Raw genomic sequence first — 6,085 nt, forward strand, 5'->3', positions numbered from 1 at the left:
GCTATGCGCGGCCTCCTGGGGGTCCCGCCTGCCCGCGCAGGCAGCTAGGACGGGGTTATCAGCAAAGCCTGTGAGGCGCTCTCATGGGGAGGGGGGGCTCCGCAGCCCCCCCAAGGTGGCTTCGTACACCTCTTGAACGTTGCGGCCCGGCCGCTCGGAGAGCGGTGTCTACCCGGGCAGACAGCCTGTCGGCCCCCGCGGCCTGGACAGGCGGGAGCGGGGACTCTTGCGCTCGGGGGGCTCTGCTCCAAGGAGCGAGAGCGGACGCTCTGCTCGGCCCGGAGAGTGGGGTGGCGGGGCGCCGTCGCCTCGCTGGAACCAGGGGCGTCGTGACGTGCGCGCGCGCCTAGCCGCCGCCAGAACAGGCCGGAAAGGTTGAGCTGCATACGGATCTAAGCCGTTGCCCAAACTAACTCTGGCCCGTGTGACACAGCCGCGCGCGCGCTTTCCTACGACACTCGACCGCCGGGCTCCCTCGGCCTGGGAGGCACTCTCGGGGCAGGGGGCCACCGCAGCCCCCTTTAGGTGGCTTCGTACACCTCTTGAACGTGGCGCCCGGCCGCTCGGAGAGCGGGGTCTACCCGGGCAGACAGCCTGTCGGCCCCGCGGCCTGGGCAGGCGGAGCGGGTGCTCTTGCGCTCGGGGGCTCTGCTCGGCCCGGAGAGTTGGGTGCGGGGCGCCGTCGCCTCGCTGGAACCAGGGGCGTTGTGACGTTCGCACGCGCCTAGCCGCCGCCAGGACAGGCCGGAAAGGTTGAGCTGCATACGGATCTAAGCCGTTGCCCAAACTAACTCTGGCTCGTGTGACCGACACAGCCGCGCACGCGCTTTCCTACGACACTCGACCGCCTGGCTCCCCTCGGCCTGGGAGGCACTCTCGGGGCGGGGGGCACCGCAGCCCCCCCAAAGGTGGCTTCGTACACCTCTTGAACGTTGGGGCCCGGCCGCTCGGAGAGCGGGGTCTACCCGGGCAGACAGCCTGTCGGCCCCGCGGCCTGGACAGGCGGAGTGGGGACAAGCCAAGGCTACCGGCGGGCCTCGGACGGCCAGGGGTGGAAGGGCTCCACCTCAAGGTGGCTTCGTACACCTCTTGAACGTTGGGGCCCGGCCGCTCGGAGAGCGGGGTCTACCCGGGCAGACAGCCTGCTGGCCCCGCGGCCTGGACAGGCGGAGCGGGGAACCTTGCGCTCGGGGGCTCTGCTCGGCCCAGAGAGTGGGGTGCGGGGCGCCGTCGCCTCGCTGGAACCAGGGGCGTCGTGCCATTCGCGCGCGCGCGCCTAGCCGCCGCCAGAACAGGCCGGAAAGGATGAGCTTCATACGGATCTAAGCCGTTGCCCAAACTACCTCTGGCCCCTGTGACCGACACAGCCGTGGCACGCGCTTTCCTACGACACTCGACCGCCGGGCTCCCTCGGCCTGGGAGGCACTCTCGGGGCGGGGGGCACCGCAGCCCCCCCAAAGGTGGCTTCGTACACCTCTTGAACGTGGCGCCCGGCCGCTCGGAGAGCGGGGTCTACCCGGGCAGACAGCCTGTCGGCCCCGCGGCCTGGACAGGCGGAGCGGGGAAAAGCCTAGGCTACCGGCGGGCGGGATCGACCGGGAAGCCGCCGTGGGGGAACACAAGTTGGACGCCTCGCGCCGTCGCGGACCACCGTCCTCCGTCTCTCGGGAAGGGGGGGCCGCCCGAGGCGCACGGGCCTCGGACGGCCAGGGGTGGAAGGGCTCCACCCCGAGGTGGCTTCGTACACCTCTTGAACGTTGGGGCCCGGCCGCTCAGTGAGAACAGGGTCTACCCGGGCAGACAGCCTGTCGGCCCCGCGGCCTGGACAGGCAGAGTGGGGAAAAGCCTAGGCTACCGGGCGGGATCGACCGGATAGCCGCCGTGGGGGAACACAAGTTGGACGCCTCGCGCCGTCGCGGACCACCGTCCTCCGTCTCTCTCCCTCTCTCGGGAAGGGGGGCCGCCCGAGGCGCACGGGCCTCGGACGGCCAGGGGTGGAAGGGCTCCACCCCGAGGTGGCTTCGTACACCTCTTGAACGTTGGGGCCCGGCCGCTCAGTGAGAACGGGGTCTACCCGGGCAGACAGCCTGTCGGCCCCGCGGCCTGGACAGGCAGAGTGGGGAAAAGCCTAGGCTACCGGGCGGGATCGACCGGATAGCCGCCGTGGGGGAACACAAGTTGGACGCCTCGCGCCGTCGCGGACCACCGTCCTCCGTCTCTCTCCCTCTCTCGGGAAGGGGGGCCGCCCGAGGCGCACGGGCCTCGGACGGCCAGGGGTGGAAGGGCTCCACCCCGAGGTGGCTTCGTACACCTCTTGAACGTTGGGGCCCGGCCGCTCAGTGAGAACGGGGTCTACCCGGGCAGACAGCCTGTCGGCCCCGCGGCCAGGACAGGCAGAGTGGGGAAAAGCCTAGGCCACCGGGCGGGATCGACCGGGTAGCCGCCGTGGGGAACACAACTTGGACGTCTCGCGCCGTCGCGGACCACCGTCCTCCGTCTCTCTCTCCCTCTCTCGGAAGGGAGGCCGCCCGAGGCGCACGGGCCTCGAACGGCCAGGGGTGGAAGGGATCCACCCCCCGCGGGAAGGGGACGCGCGGCGGCACCCGGACGCGGGAGCGTTGACCCGGGGGTCTTTACTCCGCCGAGGCGTAGCCCGGAGAAGGAGCGAGACCGGCCGGCGGGGGTGGAACACCCCCTCATGCCTCGCTCCTTCTGGGGATAAAGCGCGTCGTCCGCAGGCCGCCGTCCCCTATCCCCGCCCTGGACCGCCCGCATCGGCCGGAGCCCGAGGGGACAGGCGGGGGTCCTTCGCTTTCGGGAAAACCGTCACCAAACGTGGGGCCCGTGCCCCGCTCTCGGCCGCCCTGAGGCGGGAGAGCCCGGATCGTTCTCTCTCTCGGCGTCGGCCCCACCGACGCCGTCGCACGGTGGCCTGGGAAAGGGCTGCACCCCCTGCGCCACGCTTCTCCCCCGGAGTACTCCCCCCGCAGGGGGCTCCGCGGGGTGTCCCGACGCGCAGAGTCGCTCGCCTTCTTCCGCGGGGGACGGGAGGGACGCCCACGCGCGTCCCTTCCCCATCCTCGAGAGCCGTACGCGCCGAGGGTGAACCCGCTCGCCGGGGCGCCGGGGAGCAGGGCCCTTGTGGTCCTTCCCCGGACATGGGCGCGGCGAGGGTCCCCCGGCCGCGACGGCTCTCCCGTTGACCCACTCTCTCGCCTTGGGTGGTGGTGATGGAGGCGGCTGCCTACGCCTCAGCCCGGCATCTCGGAGGGGGGTCGCCCGGGCAGCCAGCCAGCCAGCCTGTTGGCCCCGCGGCCTGCACAGGCGGAGTGGGGACACTTGCGCTCTATGACTCTGCTCCCAGGGAGGTGGCAGAGGGGCGGCCGCGGTGCTTTGACTTTGAGCGGTCCCCACTCCAGCACTCTGAGAAATAGTCACTTTGTCAAAGACCGCACACCGCTCGTTCCCTTATATGCAAAAAAGGTGTTCGTCCTGACGTTTTGCGAGCCCTTATTTTACCGTCGTCGGCGCTATCAGGGGAAACAGGCCCGCTCCTTCCGCCTTCATGGAACCGTAGCTCGGCCCCGAGGGCCCAGGATTACCCTCATACCGGTTCTCACGACATGCGTCGACACTCGGCTCGGCCCCGGCAGCCGCAGCTCCCGCCGGCCCGGCCAGCCGGGTCCGCACCCCTGGCCGGCGCCTGGAGCGTCTGGACTTTGTCGTTTTCTCTCCGAGACTCGTCTCTGCCAACTGCCGTGGACTTCGGCGGGGGCTGCCGCGGGCTGTGCCCGGCCTCTTGGGGGTCCCGCCTGCCCGCGCAGGCAGCTAGGACAGGGTTATCAGCGCTCTCAGGGGGGCCTCCGCAGACCCCCCCACAGGTGGCTCCGTACACCTCTTGAACGTGGCGCCCGGCCGCTCGGAGAGCGGGGTCTTCCCAGGCAAGCCGCCTGTGGGCCCCGCGGCCTGGACAGGCGGAGCGGAGACAAGCCCAGGCTACCGGCAGGATCGACCGGCTGGCAGTCGTGGTGGAACAACGGGGACGCCTCGCGCCGCCGCGGGCCACCGTCCTCCGTCTCTCTCCCACTCTCGGAGGCAGGCCGCCCGAGGCCAACGGGCCTCGGACGGCGTGGGGTGGAAGGGCTCCACCCCAGGGGAAGAAAACACGCCCGCGCGCGTTTGCACAGTCTGCCCCGGCCCGGCATCTCGGAGGGGGGTCGCCCGGGCAGCCAGCCAGCCAGCCAGCCTGTTGGCCCCGCGGCCTGCACAGGCGGAGTGGGGACACTTGCGCTCTACGACTCTGCTCCCAGGGAGGTGGCAGAGGGGCGGCCGCAGTGCTTTGACTTTGAGCGGTCCGCACTCCCTTCTCAGCACTCTGAGAAATAGTCACTTGGTCAAAGACCGCACTCCGCTCGTTCCCTTATATGCAAAAAAGGTGTTCGTCCTGACGTTTTGCGAGGCCTTAATTTACCGCCGTCGGCGCTATCAGGGGGAACAGGCCCGCTCCTTCCGCCCTCCTGGAACCGTGCCTCGGCCCGGAGCGACCAGGATTACCCTCATACCGCTTCTCACGACATGCATCGATACTCGGCTCAGCCCCGGCAGCCGCAGCTCCCGCCGGCCCGGCCAGCCGGGTCCGCACCCCTAACCAGCGCCTGGAGCGTTTGGACTTTGTCGTTTTTTCTCAAAGACTCATCTCTGCCAACGACTTCAGCAGGGGCTGCCACCTGCTGTTCCCCCGCCAATGGGTGTCCTGACCTGCAACACCGGAGGCTCAGGCGTGGTCTTGAGCAACTGCTGGTAGGTGCACCTCGGGGGCCCTCTGCAGCCAGCACACCGCTGCCAACAGCCCGCTCCCCGTCACCATCCAGCCCCTCTGCATACATCTGCCGGGGGTGCTTTTTTGACTTCCCCCATGTTGGCCTATGGGGAAAAGCCAGGGGGAAAACCTCCAGAGTCAGGCCGACCTCCTGGAACCCCAGCTCGGCCTGGAGCTACTGGTTTGCCCCCTTCCCGGTTCTCAGGACATGCATTGACACTCGGCTCAGCACCAGCCGCCGCAGCCCCCGCCTGCCCGGCCAGCCCGGTCCGCACCCCTGGCCGGCACGCCTGGAGCGTTTGGACTTTGTCATTTTCATGACTTGTCTCCTCAGACATTGTCCGACTGCAAGGGGGGTGTGCCGCGGTCCGTGCCCAGCCTCCAGGGGTTGCCCCCGGCCCCTGGAGCAGCCAGCACCCCCTCGCCCTCAACACTCTCTCTCCCCGTGGGGACTTTGAAACTTTTTCTGACCGCGAAAGCTTCGGCAAACGGCAAGGGGGGCAGCCGGCGTTCTGTGCCCGGCCTCCTGGGGTCCTGCCGGGGCACATCGGAGGCTCAGCCAGGGTGTTGAGCCACCACTGGCAGGTGCACTCAGGGGGCCCTCCGCAGACGCCCATGCACACCTCCGCAGCCAGCACACTGCTGCCAACAGCCCGCTCCCCGTCACCCGCCAGCCCCTCCGCATACATCTGCTGGGGGTGCTTTTTTGACTTCCCCCATTTTGGCCAATGGGAAAATGTCAAGGGGAAAACCTCCGGAGTCAGGCCCACCTCCTGGAACTCCATCCCGGCCTGGAGCTACTAGTTTGTCCCCTTTCCGGTTCTCAGGACATGCATTGACACTCGGCTCTTCCCCAGCCGCCGCAGCTCCCGCCGGCCCGTCCAGCCGGGTCCGCACCCCTGGCCGGCGCCTGGAGCGTTTGGACTTTGTCGTTTTTCCTCAAAGACTCATCTCTGCCAACTGCCCTGGGCTTCAGCAGTGGCTGCCGCGGGCTGTGCACGGCCTCCTGGGGGGTCCCGCCTGCCCTCGCAGGCAGCTAGGACAGGGTTCTCAGCAGGGGCTTGGATGCGGTGTCAGGGGGGCCTCCGCAGCCCCCCAAGGTGGCTTCCTACACCTCTCGAACGTTGGGGCCCGGCCGCTCGGAGAGCGGGGTCTGCCCGGGCAGCCAGCCAGCCTGTTGGCCCCGCGGCCTGCACAGGCGGAGTGGGGACCCTCGCGCTCGATGACTCTGCTCCCAGGGAGGTGGCAGAGGGGCGGCCGCGGTGC

The sequence above is a fragment of the Eleutherodactylus coqui genome, unplaced genomic scaffold (assembly GCF_035609145.1).
Source record: "Eleutherodactylus coqui strain aEleCoq1 unplaced genomic scaffold, aEleCoq1.hap1 HAP1_SCAFFOLD_368, whole genome shotgun sequence".
Lineage (NCBI taxonomy): Eukaryota > Metazoa > Chordata > Amphibia > Anura > Eleutherodactylidae > Eleutherodactylus > Eleutherodactylus coqui.